This window comes from Megascapheus bottae, chromosome 26 (genome assembly GCF_031878675.1).
Source record: "Megascapheus bottae isolate mThoBot1 chromosome 26, mThoBot2.hap1, whole genome shotgun sequence".
In the NCBI taxonomy this organism is placed as follows: domain Eukaryota; kingdom Metazoa; phylum Chordata; class Mammalia; order Rodentia; family Geomyidae; genus Megascapheus; species Megascapheus bottae.
In genome coordinates this window covers 1,551,773-1,570,344 of record NC_143534.1, presented here as the reverse complement: position 1 = coordinate 1,570,344, position 18,572 = coordinate 1,551,773, and the positions used below count along the sequence as shown (strand labels likewise).

The 18,572-nt window shown below is 56.2% G+C and overlaps 1 long non-coding RNA gene across 1 annotated transcript; it reads left to right on the top strand.

The window, feature by feature from the left end:
• The first annotated feature begins 1,118 nt into the window (after positions 1 to 1,118).
• LOC150045820 (uncharacterized) lies at positions 1,119 to 1,892 on the top strand. Its single transcript, XR_016532694.1, has 3 exons — positions 1,119 to 1,181; positions 1,562 to 1,694; positions 1,798 to 1,892. It is a non-coding gene; the product is annotated as an uncharacterized LOC150045820 (long non-coding RNA).
• Positions 1,893 to 18,572: the final 16,680 nt, after the last annotated feature.

Here is an 18,572-nt window from a genome sequence, read left to right as displayed (position 1 = left end):
CCGCGTGCTGCCTTCTGCTAAACCAGGGGTGTACACGGAGGCTCGTCTCCCCCAGAGGAGGAAAAGGAGGCTCGTCTCCCCCAGGTGGCTTGTACAGACGGTGCCCCGGCTGTGGGTTGAGGAAAGGCCTCGGGAACTTTTCCTCTAGAGCTAGCCTCTAATGTCGATCCTCCGGTTCTCAGCCTTCTTACTAGCTAAGACATCAGTGTGGGGTTCCACAATGTCATCGTCGTCATTCTCCTCCGTCCTCCTCTTCCTCCTCCTCCTCCTCCCCCTCCATCGTTGTCCTCCTCCATCCTCCTTCTCCTCCATCCTCCTCCTTCTCCATCCTCCTCCTCCATCCTCCTCCTCCATCCTTTTCCTCCTCTATTCTCCTCCTCTATCCTCCTCCTCCATCCTCCTCCGTCCTCCTCTTCCTCCTCCTCCTCCTCCTCCCCCTCCATCGTTGTCCTCCTCCATCCTCCTCCTCCTCCTCCTCCTCCTCCTCCTCCTCCTCCCTTCCTTTTTTTCTTTCTTTTCTTCTTTTTGGCTGGTTATGGGGCTTGAACTCAGTAATTTTCCCTAGCTTGCTGGGACCAAGGTCCTCCTGCTTAGGTTTTCTGGGTAGCTGGGTGACCGAGATCGGCTTACTGGTCAAGGTGGGATCTCATGAGCTTTCTTGACCAGGCTGGTCTCTGTTGGGTGGTTGAGGTCACGGGGGGAGACCCCACACCCCGTGCTGATGCTGTGATGTGAACTCTCCGGGTCTGTATCACCCCAGAGCCAAGTCTTCAGCTGCCCGTCCTCGTCTTGTGACCTCCCTCCCTCCCTCCCTGGCCCGTTTCCCTGCCCCCAGGCTCCTCGCGTTCCCTCCCTCCAGGGCAAGCTGGCCTTGAGGCCAGGGGTCAGGGCCTCTTTCTTAGCCACACACAGGAAGATGCGGCCCCTTCGTTGTTCAGGTGAGGAAATGCAAAGTGTAGAGACTGCAGAACTGAACGGAGGACCCCGCAGCAGGGAAGTGGGGGTGACTCACCTGCCCACGTGCCCATAAGTCTACCGAGGCCCCCTGCCCGCCTGCTTGATGGATTGATTGCTAAAACACTTGGCCTTCTTGGCAAGCAGCTCTCTCTGTTGAAGGAATCATGTGTGTGCCTTGGTCTGTGGAGCCAGCACGACGGCAGTGACGGCCTGGCAGGCAGGCAGTAAGACATCAGTAAGGCCTGGGAACCCTGAGGGAGGAGGAGGAGGAGCAGGAGCAGGAGGAGGAGCAGGAGGAGGGCAAAAGGCAGGGACTGTGGCCCAGTGCTGGTGGCTCGCGCCTGTCATCCTAGCTACTCAGGAGGCTGAGATCTGAGGATGGCGGTTCAAAGCCAGCCTGGGCCAGAAAGTCCATGAGACTCTCATCTCCAATTAACTACCCAGGAAGGCAGGAGGGGAGGCTGTGGCTCAAGTGGTAGAGCATCAGCCTTGAGTGGTAGCAAAGTTCAGGGACTCTCCCAGGTCCTGAGTTCAAGTCTCAGGACCCACGCAAACACAACAGACCCACCTTTTTCTTCTCTTTCTGTGGTCTGTCTTCCCCCAGGAAAGTCCCCGGCTGGGAGCAAGCCGGCCATAGGTGGAGCCACACAACCCACTGGGTGTCCTCAGGCCCCCAAAGGAAGACGGGGTGAGCCAGCCTTGCCACGGACAAACAGGAGCACAGCGAAACAGCACAGGTGCGGGAGAAGCCCCTCACCTGCCCCCTGGGCACCTGAAACCACAGGGCACAGGGCTCCCCTGCCCGCACGGGGACTGCTTTATAAATCAGGCCCCTTGCAGTGTCACCACAGAGACGCCCTGACCTCAGCCACCTCGGTTTTCGAGGTTTCCTTCTGAGATTTGGAGGAGGGACGTGCTTTTCCCCTGTGCATCTGAGTCTCTAGCGTCATGCTGCTGTGTTGTGGGCCTCAGTTAAATGACAAAAGGTTCGTGGCCCCCAGGATCCTACTGTGCTTGGTTGGGTGCCATCTACAGGGCAGACTAAGGGATGGACAGGCAGAGGGAGGGAGTTAGCAAGTAGGCTGGAGTGTGGGGGTGGGGCAGGATTCTGTCCTGTCACTGGGAGTCAAACCCTTGAGCTGTTTATTTCTGGGATTTTCCAAACCGTAGTTGAACTCAGGGTGGAAAGTGAGACTGCGGGTTAGGTGGGGGTGGGGGCTTGACTCGGCTTCTTCTGTATGTTTTCATCTTGTGTGTCTGATGCTTCCTGTCGTCTCGTGGGAGGTGCCAGGGCCCACCCTAGTGTTCTGTGATGGGGGAGGCCGTGAGAGCTGAGGCTGGGCCCTGGCGTTAGGGCAGGGGAGGCCCTGGGCAGAGGCTCTGAACCACTGCTGCACCCGGAATGGCCCAGGACTCGCACTGACCGGGCAGGATTGGGGCCCGGCCTCCGGTACGCAGCCCTCGCTGTGGCCCTGGCGTCCGGGGAGGTGTTCCCTGGCCAGGCTGGGGCACACCCGGCTCCCACTGCCCTTCAGAGGGGCCCTCTGGGTGGGGAGCTGTCTCCCACTCCTAGTCCCCTCCTTGCAGGCCACATCCCTGCCTGGGCCAGGCGCGGTGGCGTGAGCCTGTCATCCTCACCACTCAGGAGGCTGAGATCTGAGGATCGTGATTTGAAGCCAGCCTGGATAGAAAAAAATCCATGAAATGCTGGTTACCAATTACCCGGCAAAAAGCCAAAAGTGGAGGTGTGGCTGAAATGGTAGAGCGCCAGCCTTGAGTGGAAGAAGCCAAGGGACAGTACCCAGGCTGGCCCTGAGTTCAAGCCCCAGAGCTGGCACATGAAGGAACAAACCGATATCGCTGCCTGGGAGAGAGCCTGTCTTGTGTGTGGGCTCCCACAGCTGTCCTCGAGGGGCCTGCCCTGTGGACACCCTGTGGACAGGTGCAGATGCACCGCTCGCCCAACCAGCAAGGCGCCCACAGCTCCACTCTGCTGCCACGGCTTGTTCTAGAGGCCGGAAAGGACCAGAAAGCCCAGGACGGGCTGTGTCCCTGCCAGAACGCTGCCAGTCTATCCGGAATCCAGAGGGGCAGGGGCGCCCACTGGGGGTTGGCGTGCAGGAGACAGGGCACACACACTCACACCCACACATGTGCAGAGTTCAGAGCAGTCTGCAGAGCGTCCAGCCAGGACGGAGCGGGGGATCTGAGTGGAGCCGAGGAGGGTCCCGGGTCTGTGGCGCCTCCACGGGTCTCCCCTGGTCCTGATGTGGGCGGAGTATTTGTTGCTTGGTATTCCTGGCCACAGTGATAACAGGACCTGTGAGTGATGGCCCAGACAGCAAATGTTTTTAATCTCCATGAAACAAAGCCCGTGTGTTCTGTGTTGGGGGCCGGGCGCTGCAGCTGCCGTGATAGGGCGAAGTTCTGACGTCAATGCCAGTGGTCTGGATGGGCCGCCCTGGGGAGGCGGTGGCCGCCCACACCCACGAGCCTTCTTTGCCTTCATGGGAGCTGACCACGTGCGCCCAGCGCCCCTCTCGCCCGCGCGGTGCTATGGGGCACGCCTTCAGTCTGACTCGCTGGCCGGGATCACAACCCGAGCAGACCCTCTCAGTTCTGCTCCCCCTGGGAAGCAGCCTGCCCGCTGGATGGCTGCTCTGAATGGAAAACAGTCTCCATTTGGAATTTCAGTGTCCGCCAAGGTATTAGTCAAGGCTGTGGACCCTAATGTCCTGGTCCGCTCCAAGCTCCAGCTGGAGGCCTGGCTGGGGCCTGGCGAGGCTGTCCGACCTTCTCCAGGCTTCCAGCTCTGGCTCCCCAATGTCCTTCTCCAAGGTGGGAACAGGGTGAGGATGGAAACATTTCTCTGGTCCCCTTTTCTCCTCTTATCCGGCCCTCCCCCCGCCCCCCACACCAGACTTCCAGAAAATCCATGACGCTTTTATCTCCCATTAACCACCAGAAAACGGGAAGTGGAGCTGTAGCTCAAGTGGTAGAGTGCTGGCCTTGAGTGAAAGAGCTCAGGGACAGTGCCCAGGCCCCGAGTTCAATCCCCATGACCAATAGGAAAGAGAAGAAGTCTCCCAGAGTTTTCTGCCCAGGCTGGTTTTGAGCCACGATCCTGAGAGGATCTCAGTTTCTTAAGTTGCCTAGTAGGTTTGCAGGCATGCTACATCAGTGCTTGGCTGATTCTGCCAATTTTGTCTTTTGTCCTTGACTTGAGTAGTTTTTTTGTTGAATAAAAAATGTGTGTGTGTGTGTGTGTGTATGAAATATATATGGAATATATGTATATATACCGATATAAAAACATACCTATGGAATTTGTTTTTCTGACCCTCTACAAGATTCTGGCCCACCTGGCTTTTCTAGCCTCCCTGATCTGCTTTTTTTTTTGCCAGTCCTGGGCTTGAGCTCAGGGCCTGAGCACTGTCCTTGGACTTTCTCAAGGCTAGAGCTCTACCACTTGAGCCTCAGCAACACTCCTGGCTTTTTGCTATGTATGTGGTACCGAGGAATCGAACCCGGGTCTTCGTGCATGCTAGGCAAGCATTCTACCACTAGGCCAAACTCCCAGCCCCTGATCTGCTTTTTTTGTGAACTTTCTAGAATCTGGCGGCTTCCCTCTGTGGTTTCTAGGCTCTGTTCTCTGGCCCTTCTTTTAGATGGCCCCTTCATTTTTCTCCTTTGTCTCTCTCACTTGGTACTGGCCATCTGCCATGGTTTCTGTGCAGTGTAGGCTTTGGCCCTGGTGGGAGTTGTGGTGGTTTAGTTTTGGGGTTCACAGGACTGTGTCTGACAGCTGGGCCCTCGCTGCACTTGCCTGCAGGCCTTCCCAAGCCAAAGCCTTTTCAGCATTGGCTGCTGTCCTCAAATCCACTCTCAGCTCGCCACCAGGTCCCCTGGGTCGTTTGGGGGTTCTTAGGGTTGTCACTGGCCCCAGCTCCTCATTTGCTTCTCCCCCCGTGAACTACCCTGGTCTCACGTCTGTTGGTGGTTTGTCTCTTACATCCACTTACAGTTTGAAAGCCAGGGTTTTCCATGGTACATTTGGTGCATGCAGTTTTGATTTTGCTTTTCTCCTTTCCTTGTGTTGTCTTTGCTTTCTTGTTGGAGTTAGGGAACATTAAAAGGCAATGTGCTTGAAGCATCATCTCAGAAGCCAGCCTGTGTGAGCCGCAGCAGTACCACAGCACCACAGCGGGACGCAGCTCCTCCGTCAGCTCTGACCGTGGCTCTCTCCTCCTGGCACCCTCTGAACTCATGCTCTCCTTGCCTCTTGTGCCAGCCTCCATACTACCAGGAAATGCCCAGGAATGGCTCTGCCTCTGGACATTTGCGTCTGTGCTCCTGCTGGGGTCAGGGTAGCCTTCTGGTTGGAGTCCTCTCTGGCTTCCCAGGTTAGAATTGCAGAGCTCCCCCTGCCACGCTCCCACTCTACCTCTTCACCAAACCTTTCCTGCTTCATCTTTTTCCTTGGCACTTAGCAGATATTTATTAATTTTCATTTAAATTTTCAAATGGGAGCTAAATGTAAAACTCGGGAGATAGGATGTTTGTGCTCAGAATAGTAAATTTCTGTCAACTGAATGAATGAATAGAGTAAAGAAAAAGTCCCTGTGGTTTTGCCCTGGAGAGTGGTCATGTGAGCCCAAGGGAAGGGGTGGGGTGGTCGGGGGCGGGGAGGACGGTGGATGAAGAGCAGGAACCAGGATGGTGGCCTCCGGCCCCTCATCACTCCTCCCTCCATTTTCTTGGTGTGTGCCTGCCAGTGCAGGTGCCAGTAAGCACTGGGGCCTGGATGTAGAGCCGGGGTGCTGTCCCTGAACGTCTTTGCTCAAGGTTGTCTCTCCAACACTAAGTCACCGCTCCAGTCCTGTGTTTACTTATTTATGTTGTGGGGCTTGAACTCAGGGCCTGGTGCTTTCCCTGAGCTTTTTTTTTTTTTTCTTTCTCAAGGCTAGTGCTCTACTACTTTGAGCTACAGCCTCCAGTTTTCTGGTGGTTAATTGGAGATAAGAATTTCATGGATTTCCTGCCTGGGCTGGCTTTGAACCATAATCCTTAGATCTCAGCCTCCCAAGTGGCTAGGATGACAGGCGTGAGCCACCAGTGCGGGTCCTTTGTTGTTTTCATTCTTCTGATCTCCATGGTAGAGGGTGGGGGTGTTTCTTGGGAGGAGAGGGTGTTAGAGAAGAGCTGACAGAAGTTGCCTCAGGTAGAGTTCACTGCATGCTAAACCAGCTCAGGGTTTGTGCCGCAAAACACAGGGCTTATCATTTTCCCTGATTCCATGCCTTGTCAAACGTTCTCTGGCTCCATCTGGGCTAGCTCAGGGACGCAGGAGTCCCTGGTGGCTTCTCTAGTGTGGCAGCTGGTGGTGGGGCCTGGTTGGAGACCTCACTTCTCTCTCCTGTCCGGCCTTCCTTTTGGGAGCTGGACTCATTCCAGTGGAGCCAGGGCACATGCCGAGAGGACAGAAGCAAGGAGCCAGCAAGGGCTGGGCTGGGAGCCTGCACTGTTGCTTCTGCGCCTGATCTCCACTGGTCAAAGCAAGTCCCAGGCTGGCCCAGGCGAAAGGCACAGGAAGAGATTCCACCACCGACGGGGAGAAGTCTGCATGGGCATTTGAGGCAGGTCTTGCAACTTTCATTTGTGGACCATTTTCTGGGTGGCAGGCCTGGGTAGGTGCCAGCAGGTTGGACTCCAGCAGTCCTGGGAAGAGGCCCCGGGGGCAGCACTCAGCCTGTCCAAGGCCTGGAACCTGCCAAAGGGAGACCATCAGTCAAGCTCAGATTTGTCAGATTCTCCACATTTGTTTTGCTCTTGCGTTTTTCTCTTCCTCTTACTGCCAGGCCTGGCCCTGCATCTGTGAGGGACGGAAGAGGGGGTCGTTTGGCTTCGTTAAGTGGCTTCCTCTTCTCTGCTGTGCATATCTAGGCAGCTCCTTGCCTTTTTTGGGGGGACTTTTCCACATCAGGTGACCAGCAGGCCACGTGACCTAGTTACCCCACATGGCTTTGCTGGTGGCTCATCTGCTTTCTAGACAGTGTTTTCACTTCTCCAGGCTGCTCTGGGCTGCTGGACTGGTCAGTGGCTCCCTGTCCTGCAGAATTGGTCCTCCTGTGCCCAGCTTGTCAAGGGTTTTCTCTGCCTCACATTCCTGCCCCCTGTGGAGGCAGCAGCTCTGGGTTCCAAGCAGCGGGTAGGGGCCCTGACGTCCTCGCCAGCCACCTACCAGTCCTTTCCTGCAGGGCCACTGGGGACAGAGCCTCATGGGGGCGAAAGAGGAGGTGTGCCTTCGAACCTGGCCCAAGCCCTTCAGACGCAGTTCTGAGGGCCCAGGAGCCAGGGGGCCTCCTTTCCCGGGAGGTGATGAGGGGAGGGGGTGCTTTGCTTCGTTCTTTGGGGTCATCTTTGACCTGCTCTTCCAGCTGTCCTACTTCCAGCCCCGCTCATCTACCCCGCCACCCCCTGCCCAGTGGGGACCCAGGCCCAGGGGAGGCCGGGGCCTCTGTCTCTGTGGTACATACCTGTCACCTGATGTCATCACAGGTGTGGCTGGGTGATGACAGCCTCTGTGTGGGTGTGACTGTAGTGCTACCAGGCTGGGGAGTCCTGCTGGTGACATCCCAGCATCCCTCAGGGCTGACGTGGTCGCTGGTGGCTGGATCTGACAGGTTTGGAACGACGACGACGACGACGACGACACGGCTGATTTGCTCACCTCCAGAGGCGCTTTGTGGTCGATCTGCTGGTGACTCATTTAGGATCTGGTTTCGACACTGAGTCAAAACGCGCCACTTTCATTAAAAATAACCTTCACTGGGGCCCAACGGCTTTCTTTCTCTCGGTGCTCCCTGTAGATGTGCCGTGGGGATGGGAAGCGGGGAGGGGCTGAGTTGAACCTGGCTAGTGGGTGCGCTGCTTGGGCCGTGCTTTGAATAAGAGTCAGAAGCAGACAGCCTGAAGCCTGCAGGGCTGGGGCCTTCTGAGCATGCAGGCCCCTTGTGTGGGGGTGAGGGGAGGGAAGATGCTTTGCTTTAGAAAATGCAGATTCTGGGGCCCCACCACACCCCTCTGCGGGGCCTTGACAAAGGCATAGCTTTGACTTTGGCTGCAGTGGGGAGCAAGAGGCAGGCAGTTGCTTGGCTGAGAGCGGGGAACAGAGGTACCGGGGGAAGAGTCAGGGGTGGGGGAACCCCAGGGCTGAAGGGCTGTGGGAAGGACCCAAAACCCCCTGTTTCTATCAGGCACCCACAGACCGAAGTTTGGATTATCACCTTTCCCCTGGTGAAGGCATGCAAAACTGCTGTGTGCAGGGTGAAAGGGAACCTTCCTGTTTGGGATTCTTTAAAGATGTTGGAAACTCCGGGGCGGGGGGGGGGGCGCTTCAGACAGATAGCAGGAGGGGAGGGGCAGGGGCGAGGGCCTGGTGGGGTCAGGCTTCTGCTTGGGCCATAGTGCCACTTCCGGGCTTTTGGTGGTTTGCTGGAGATGAGTCTCATGGACTTTCCTATCTTGGCTGGCTTAGAACCTTGCTCCGCAGATCTCAGCCTCTTGAATAGCTGGGATTGCAGGAGTGAGCACAGCCCAGGCATGTCCTGGACTTTTGAGCTGAAGTTACCTCGGTGGGTCTGGGAGCCGGTGTGTGAATCTGTTCACCGGTGATGGAGACGTAGGGCGCTCCTTCCTTGGGGATATTGCAAACGGCATACGGGAAAGTCAGAGGCACGTGTGCCTCTTTGAGACCCAGCTTTTAATTCTTTCCTGTACGTACTCAGAAATGAGATTGCTGGGTCATAATGGCAGCTTTGTTTTGATGTTTTGGGGAAGTGCCAGGCTGTGTGCAATTGTGACCGCAGCGTCTCACATCTCCTCCTCAGCACTGCACAAAGACTTCAGCTCAAGAGTGTGTGTGGAGATGACCCCGAAAATTCACGTGTGATACGTGTTCTTACAGAAAGAGGCAGGGCCAGCCTCGGTGCCGTCCCCGTAACCCCAGCCGACAGGAGATGGAGGTTGGGAAGATTGGCTTCACGGCCCGCTTGGACAGGACATGGTCTCCACAAACGAGGGGGCTGTGGTGCCAGAAGCCTTTCCAGCTGCTGGGAGGGCTGTGGTGGGAGCTTGGCCCAGGCAAAACCAGGAGACCCTGCCTGAGAAGAAGTAACTAAAGCACAACCAGGCCTGGGATGTGGTCTGAGTGCTGTAGCCTCACTTGGCGGGGTGGCGGGGTTCTGGGCTCCCTGAGGACGGAAAGCCCCTGCCCACAGCGCGGCTGGGGTGGGCAGGGTGCTGGCTGCACGAGGAAGCAGATGTGGGAGGGGAGGACGCTGGCATCCTTTCCCACAAGCTGCACTGTTCCTCCCGACCTCCAAGGCAGTGTCTCTGGGCCATCGCCCGGGGCCGGAGCTGCAGCTCTGGGTGCCAGGAGCTGGCATTGCTGCTGGAGAAGGCTCCGTGGCTTCTAGAGCCAAGTTGGCACAGCGTGGGCTAAGGGCGTTTCCAGGGCTGTCCTTCACGTGGAGGCTTGAGGGAGGTGGGCATACCTCCTGCACGCTGCCTCCTTGCACACACAGGGGCACGCACGCCAGCATGCACGCATGGCCGTCCTGACTGGTAAAACACTGTGACACTGCATAAACATGACGTCGTGACCACTCCTAGATCAGAGCTTTCCCCACAGTCAGGGTGTTGGCAGCCATCCCGCTGCCTCTCTCTGGACATCTCTGCATCTTGGGAAGCTGAGGCTCTGTGCCCATCACACATACACACACACGTCCCCCCCCACCCTGCTCTCCCCTGCACCCGCCTCCCTACTTCCTTTTCTACACCCACCCCGGCTTGGGAGTGCCCACTGCTTCTACTCCTACGACCGGTGGAGTTCACATCCCAGGCTCAGCCATGTTGCATTTTGGGTCAGAGTTTCCTGCGTTCAGGGCCTCGAGCTTTTGCTCAGCTTGCTTGTTGGTCTGGTGCTCTGCCACTTGAGCCACACCTTTAGACTGGCATTTTGCTGGATAATTGTAGACAGAGTCTTGAAGACTTTTCCGCCTAGCCTGACTTGAAGCCTCCTGAGGCGCTGGGATCTCGGGTGTGAGTCATGAGCATCTCACCAGTATTTTCTTTTCCTTATTGCTGTGGGTGGTTAAGTAGTGGCACAAAGGGGTGACAGTTCCGTAAGTCATGTTATGAGTGTGATCCTTTTTAGACAGTGCCACCCCTTCCTTCTCCTCTCCCACTTCCCCTCCTGTCCCTACCCACAAGTGACATAGTTCATTTTTTTTAAATTTTACATGGCGTGCAATGAATATAATGATTATACTTGTGCCCTCTTCCCCCATTCCTGTGAGACTCCCTTTTTTTTTTGTCCTGTCTTTGGGAGTCCCGGGGTCACAGCGCATGCAGTCACCCTGTGCTTACGTCTTGAGAAGCCACCACGCTGTTTCCTGTCGTGTCTGTTCCACGCACAGGCCTCACCACACGCACAGGGCTCTGGCTTCTCCACATCTTAGACTTCTGTGGGTTCTGAAGCCATTTCCTGAATCTTTTTTTGGCTGGCCTGGAAGGATGGCAGCTACGTTCTGTGTCATGCCACAAACACTTTGTTAAATATGGCACAAGTGCTCTCTTCCCCCAGACTCCTACTTCCAGGCACACAGGGCTCCCGGTCGCCCCCTCCCCCCCTCCCCCAGCCCCCTCCCTCAGTAGGCTCTCCCTCCAGTCTCAGCCTCTGCTTCACAGCTGGCAATCTCAGAAGCACATGTAAGTGCAATCACTGGGACCCCCCCCCCTCCACTCCCCTTCCCCAGAGACCATCACCGCTGGTTTTGTTTTTGTTTTTTGTCAGTTCTGGGTCTTGAACTCTGGGCCTGGGGCTGTCCCTGAGCTCCTTTGCTCAAGATAGTGCTCTATCACTTGAGTCACAGCTCCGCCTCCAGCTTCTCAGCGGCTAATTAGAGCCAAGAGTCCCTCTGACTTTCCTGCTCAAGTTGGCTTCAAGCTACGATCCTCAGATCTCAGCCTCCTGAGTCGCCCGGGTCCGGGTGCCTCACAGGCAGCTGTGCTTTGAGCTGTGAGCGATAGCAGTTGTTCTTCCTGTTGGTGCCAGGGCCCCAGGCTGTGTCCATGCCGGGGTACACGTGTGCACACGTGTGCGTGCACGCGCGTGTGCTTCTGAAGGAAGCACCTCTGAGATGCCTCTAGCTCCGCTGGGGCCCTCCATGCTCCGGGACCTCTGTCCATGTCTTGCAGGTCTGTCTCGGGCCCTTGGAGGTCATGTTTGCATCCTCTGTAGAGCAGGGCCAGGGTTGACCTTGCTCTTTCTCTGGTGTGGTGAAGCCCCCGCCAGAAGTGGCCAGGAGGCTGTGGGGGAGGCAAGGTCTCCCCCCCCCCCCAGTGACCCTGGAAGAGGCCGGGTGGCTTTTAATCTTCCCCTGAAAACCTGTGTACTTTGGGCCTTCAAGCCACATGAATCTGCCTGGCGGGAATGTAAATGTTTGGAGAAGGCTTTGGTTTGAGCCACAGCAGGGACCCAGGCCCTGTGGAGAGGTGGTTGTGTGTGTGTGGGGGGGGGGGGGACACTGCAGCGTCCCCAGGTACTGGAGCACTCTGGCCCTGACAAACCCAGCGCCCTCTACCCCACACACAGCTCCTATGCCTTAAAGAGACCATGGGTCCTCAGGGTGGGTGGCCCTCCTCTCTGACTCCTGGCCCATCATGTATGAGACTTAGTCCTTTTAGGTGACAGTGGTGGCGAGGTGGCAGGGAGGAGGAGGTGGCACAAATGACCTGATGTGTCTGCCCTGAACTGACAGCCTTCTGAGGGTCAGAGCAGAGCCCCAGAGGACAAAGGCCACGAGCTGGATGACTTCTGAGTTGTCTACAGCTGGGAATGATGCAGCCGGCCTGTCCTTGAGCGGGTGGAGGAGCCCGGGCCGCCGCCTTCCTCAGGCGCCAGGCCGAGGCCGGCTGTTTCAGACGTGTGGATGCACACAGAAGTGGTGGAACGCTGCTAAGTCACGAGTTCAGGCTGTGGGCCCGGCTCTGCCACCAAGCGGCCTGGGCTTCTGCTCTCCATCTTCAGGGGTGACTCGTGGAGTCTGCTCGAGGGAGATGGGTGACTGTAGGCTAAGATACGGGGGTTGGGTGACAGGGATTTTAGTCCGAGGCCCCTGTAGGCGTGAGTTCTGAGTTCCCGTGGCGCATGGAAATCCAGATAACTGTCATTTTAATACATGTTAGCAGCAGGAGACATGGCAGGTATTGGTTCCAAGTTGGCCCCTGGTCAGATGAGGAAACTGAGTCTGAAGAGGTGGTTAGACGGGGTGCAGTGGCGCACACGTCTAACCTCAGCCACTCAGAAAGCAGAGGCGGGAGGAACTCCTCTTGAGGACAGTTCTGGGCAGAAAATGCCAAAGCTTGACCTGGAAATTACTGAAGCAACAGGCCTGGGTGCATGACACAAGCAGAGCACCTGGCTAGCCAGGGTGAGGTCAGAGTTCAAGCCACAGTTTTGTCCCCTTCCCCACCAAAGCCTGGTAAAGAGAAGACATGGACTGTGTGTGTGTGTGTGTGTGTGTGTGTGTGTGTGTGTGTGCACACCTGGGTGTACAGGTGTGCACGTGTGCACACAGAAGTGCTGGCTCTAGGGCCTGATCTCAGGGCCTGGGCTCAGTCTCTCAGCCTTTTCCCTCAAGCCTGGTGCTCTACTACTTGAGCCACACGTCTCACTTTCTTTTTTTTTTTTTGCCAATCCTGGGCTTGGGCTCAGGACCCGAGCGCTGTCCTTGGACTTTCTCAAGGCTAGAGCTCTATCACTTGAGCCTCAGCACCACTTCTGGCTTTTTTCTATGTATGTGGTACCGAGGAATTGAACCCGGGTCTTCATGCATGCTAGGCAAGCACTCTACCACTAGGCCACACTCCCGGCCCACGTCTCGCTTTTTTGCTGGTGAATTGGAAATAACAGTTTCACAGACTTTTTGCCCTGGCTGGCTTCAAACCCCAATCCGTAGATCTCACCTCCTGAGGAGCTAGAATTCCAGGCGTGAGCCACAGGCTCTGCTTCCCTGTTGGTGGTGTGAAGTCCTTTGCCTTGTGCGCAGGGGGAGCCCCAGCTGGCTGAGCCCGGGGTCCAGGCACACTGGAGTCAAAGCTGGCTCTCTCTGTGGGGAGGACTCTGTGCTGGTCTCCACCTCTGCGTCCTGGAAGGCTTTCTCCAGGGCAAGCTGCTGTGCTAGTGAGGGGGAGGTGGCCCTACGGAGCCCCGGTTTTATGGGGTGTGATAAAGGCTGATGCACTGTGCCTGGTGACAGCACAAGGGGCGACTGTAGCTCCAGTCCTTGCTTAGCGAGCCCAGACTGGCGGTGGGGGGAGAAGGGGAGGAATGGCACTCAGGAGGTGGAGAAGCCAGGCGCCAGGATATGGCGCCTCTGGCTGCAGGCGGGCCTTGGGTCCTCACGGTGGGATCACTGCCACCTGCAGTGTCACTCACCCAGGGACAGCTGGGGAGGACAGCTGTGCCCTGCCCCTGGGGAAGGGCGGGAGTGCAGGGCCGGAGGGAGGATGGACGCTCGCCCTCGGCCGGGCTGAGGACGCGTCTCCAGGCCTCCAGGTTCTGGCCAGCACCTCCTTCCTTCCTCATGTGTGGGGCAGCGGGGAGGCGCTGGGGAGCAGGCCCGGATGTGGGGAGGGCTGTGATGGGGGCACTGAGCCCCCGTGGCTGCATGAGGGGGATGGGAAGGGGCAGGCGGCCTCCACTCTCCTAGAACTTGGTGGGGGCTGGCTGGGAAATGATGGGCGCCATACATTTGAAGGGAGAATGGGGTCTCTGGTGGAATGGAAGAGTCTGGGCGGGTAAGGGAACAGCTCTGTCTTTCTGAAAGCAGCTGCACATGGAAGGGGGGGGTCACCACAGCTTGGAGGGGTCCCCCATGCTCCCAGGCATCAGGGTGCTATGTGGACAATGGAGTTGAAGAGAATGTGCCGCCTGTTGTGGACAGGGGCCAGGACAAAGGGCTAGGGTGGCTAAAAATACACCATTCATGTTTGCACTCACGTTTCAGGTGCTGTATGCCCCTCCAAGCTGAGTCAGAGCCACCAGCTTCTCTGAAAGCTTCCTGTGCCAGGCCGGCGCCCTGCAGACCAGGCTGGGGGCCCAGAGTGCCAAGACCTGGCCAGATGCCAATTGCAAGGCTGGGCCCCAGGTCTTCTGGGTGTCTCGACCTCTCTGTGCTACCATAGAAGCCCGGATGCAATGGGGGCAGGTGATGAGTTCTGTGGGGCTTAGTCTTCTTTTCCAAAGTGAGAAGAATTTAACAGTGTACACATTAAACCCAAAGAAACATAAAAAGGAAAGTAGAAGGAAGCAATTCTTTGAAACCTCCTTTTCTCCTCCTCCCCACCTAACTTTCTAGAGGAAATCCACATGTTTTCGTGAGCAAGTGCATGCTTTCTCTGTGACACGTCACGGTTTCCTTTTATGAGAACAGGGTTAAGTCAACGTTCTTTGACTGATTTTCTTAGTAACAACTGATCAACGGCTTTCCACAGACGAATACGGTCTGCTTAAGAGGTGCATTGGGCTGGGGGCTGGGGGCTGAGGTCTGAGGATCACAGTTTAAAAGCATGCCTAGGCAGGAAAATTGATGAAACTCTGATCCCTAATTTACCGCCCAAAAGCAGGAAATGGAGCTGCGGCTCAGTAACAGAGTTTAGAGCAAAAAGGCTAAGGGACAATACCCAGGCCTTAGAAAGACACACACACACACACACACACACACACACACACACACCCCTGCATTGACAGGACTCATGATTTAAATCAAGAGGTTCCCCAACACAGCCTGTAAAGGGACAGACAGCAAATGTTTTTGGTTTCACACATCAGAAGTTCTTGTTACAAATACTCCTTCTGCTATTGTAGCTCCCTAAGTGGTCAAAGATAAAATGTAAACAAACGTGTGTGGCTGTGTTTCAATAAAACTTTATTGACAAGACAGACTTAGGACAAGTTTTGGCCTACAAGCCATAGTTTACTAACTTCTGATTTAACCTACTGCTAGACATTTAGAATGTCTCAAATTCTTCTTTCTACAATGTGAAATATGCTAGGAATGCTTGTGTGTGTACTACAAAGGTGAGCATGTATAGTAATTACACGTGTGAGTCATGTGTGTGCAGGATTCAGGCACCTGAGATTAATGCATGTATCCCCGTGTGAGGGTAAGCCTGGATAAATTGTGGGAGGGAGTTTTGCTGGCTTTGGAGGGCGAGTTCTGCATTAGCCATGGTGAAGTTGCAAAGGCCATGGCTGACCACTGGCCCTCAGAGCTCAGGGATCTCCGGAAGACTCTTTCGGTCCCCACAGGCACTGGTGGAAGGGGAGCTAACCTGCCATTGGTTAACACAAGGAAACTGAGGCCCATTGAGGCCTGCTGACTTAATTCAGACCCAGAGATTGGGCTTGAGCGAGTCTGACTCTGGGACTCCTGGGTTCCATTGTGTAAAACTGGAACCCGTGCCTATTGACCCACCCCCCCTCCCCCTCCCCCTCTCCCTACAGCACAGGAAACCACCATTCTACTTTCTCTGGCTCTGAACCTGGCTGTTCTTGGTCCCTCCTGCAAGCAGCATCAGGCAGTATTGGCTCTTTTGTGTCCCTTGGTTCATTTCAACACTGTGTCTGGAAGGTCCATCCATTGTAGCAGCTGTCAGACTTCCTTTTTCCAGGCTAAGTACTGTTCCTTAGACTGTCTACACTGAATTCAGCAAGACTATCTTCCCTGTGGATATTTAGGTTGGTTATTAGCAAACTGTGCTATGGGGGATGTGGGGTCCAATGAGACCTGTGAATTTTATGCCGTGTCTCCCCTTAGCTGCCTCTGCTGTCCTAGCCATTCTTGGTGCAGTGGTTTGATCATCTGTGGCCCGTTCTTGCGGTCTCTGTGTTTCGCTACTGCTCGGCCAGGGCCCTCTGTCCAGGGAGTGGACATGTGTTAGGCAATCTAGGGAATGGTTGATTTGGAGGTTTTCCTGCAAGGCCATCTGTTTTATGTCCACTCTACTTTTTAAAATGCCAGCAGTGGTTTTTGACGGAATACTAAAGCTTTCTCGTCACCTGGTGTTTATAGAACAGAGGAGGGGAAATAAACTCTTTGCTTATTCGCAGTGTGGCCATGAGCTGGAGCCGGGAGCAGACTCCAGATGTCTCACCCGTCACGCGCCAGTTGGTCTTCCCCTGAATCTCAAAAACAGTGCACTTGGGCCGGTACCGGCTACTCACACATCTAATCCTGGCTGCTCAGGAGGCTGAGGTCTGAGGTCTGAGGTTCCAGGTTCAAAGCTAGTCATAGCAGGAAAGTCAGTGAGACTCACCTCCAATTAACTACCAAAAAGCTGAAAGTGGACGCGTGGCTCAGGAGAGCCAGCCTGGAGTGAAAACCCTCAGGGATGCTGCTCAGGCACGGAGTTCCAACTCCAGCACTAGCACACAACCACAACCACAGCAACACATCCCCCCAAGCCACTCCCCCCCTTCCACTGCACTGCCTCTGTGCAGAACCAGTGGTGTGGACAGGTCTCGCTGGGCATGGCTGCTGGGAAACTGTGAAAGGAGCCGAGCGAGCAGGCAATCTCCAGCTGTGAGGACGGGCGCCCAGGCCCTCCAGGAGGGGCCTGCTCAGGACTCGGCGGGCGGGTTGGTCTTCTTCCTTCCTGTGTCTTTGCCTGTGCCAAGCCGCGTCAAAGCCCAGGAGAAGGGGAAGCCTCCGTGGGCTGCCTGGCCGTTCTCTGTGCACAGGCCGTGGGCCCTGGCTCTCCCTCCAGCACCCCCAGAGCCCCGCTCCGGCCACATCTGGTCCCGGTCTGGGTGTGGGAAACGTGGAACAAACACATCAAAGGCCTGTGAGGCGGAGAAGATACTCCCACAGCGCCTGCTCTGTGCAAGCCAGCTGGGTGTGCCAGATGGGGTCCCACAGAAAAGCGGGGACAGGGCACACCGTGCTGGCCTGGCAGGCCCCCGAGGCGGAACCCACCTCTTCCAAATACCAGTGGGTCAGGAAGGCTCAGCCCTCTGACTTCACTGCATCCACAGCGGGCGAGCCTGGCCCAAACCAAATCTGTCTTCCCAGTGGCAGGGCTGGGAATGAGTTTGCTGGACTCCAGTTACTGCGCCTGGCCTGTGTACTGCTTCCCAGTGCAAAGTGCAAAAGGGTGACAAAGGACAAAAGGTCAAAGGGCACAGCAGTGGGAGAGGAAATCAAAATAAAAACAGGAAGTGGCCTGCTCGGTGATTTTCCACAAGAAGTCTGGGAAACTGATCCTGATAAAACGAGACAGGAAGAGCAGGGCGCCGACCCCTCCCTCCCCCCCTCCTCCCGAGGCCCCTAGAGGTGTGCAGAGGTCTCAACAGAAGGACCTCTGTGGTCTCTGGGTGGGGACAGGGGCCCAGACTGGAACCAGCACCCTGGGCTCTGCCCTGGCCAAGAGCCCATCCTGCTGCCCCCTCCATGTACAGATAGCCCAGAGGTGCATCTGCGCGTGCAGGGCCCCACGAGGAATTGCAGAGAAGAGGCTGGGGCTGCGGTGGCCGTGGGCAGGGGCATTCAGTTCCACAGACAGAGGTCCCGTGTTTTCCGCGCTGTCACTCAGCACGCCTGTCTCATGCACCCAACCTGAGGCCAGCAGGTGGCTGCCGAGCCTGTCTGCCTCCCACTTCTGCCCAGCCTTGTCACAAGTGGGCAGGGGTCTGCGGCACTGGGGTGGGCCGAGGGCCAGGCTGGACGCCTGAGGCTCACGCCTATAATCGCAGCCATTCAGGAGGCTGAGTGAGGTATGGGAGCCCATGTCCAAGCTGTCCTGGGAAGGAAAGTTTTGGGGGGCTCTGATCTCCACTTAGCCAGCAGAGAGCCGGCCGTAGAGGTGGGGCTCTCATCTATCGCCCCTCAGGGAGCCAGGGCCTTCCAGAGTTGTGCTGCTTTTGTTTTGGAAGTGAGAACGTGGTCTGTTTTCCAGGGCACTGTTGTGATGATCATTTCTGTGCTTACATCCCCCCCCCCCGTATTGTTTATTCTGTTCACCTGAGAATGAATTCCTAGAAGCTTCAGGAGCCAGACTGCCTCGTGAATAACGGTGGATCAGAGTCAAATCCCTCAGGAGAACATGTGACACTCCCCTCGCAGACAGGAAAGCGCGGTGCCATTTCCCCCACACTGCCACGTCGGCAGCAGCAGTAGTTAATGGCTTGGCCAATCGGATGGGTGACACTGATATTTTACTGTGAGATTGATTTGCATTTCTCAGATCTTTTTTCCCTTTGAAGCAAAAATAATACGGATTCGAGAGGGCCTCATTGCTATGGGAGAAGCCTTGACTGGTGGGAGTCCAGACACATCTTATTCAGAGAGGGCCGGGGTGAGGAGAGGCCAGCGCGGATGTAATGATTCACTGGAGCTTGATTTGTGGCTGGCCTGGATCGCATTCAGGAACTTGCAGGCCCGTGGTCTCTTCCCAGAGGGCTTTGAAGGGCAGGGTTGACACTTGTCCTTTCATGGCAAGGTTACAAGGAGATGCCCCACGTCCCTGTCCACAGTTCTGTTCTCTGCCGA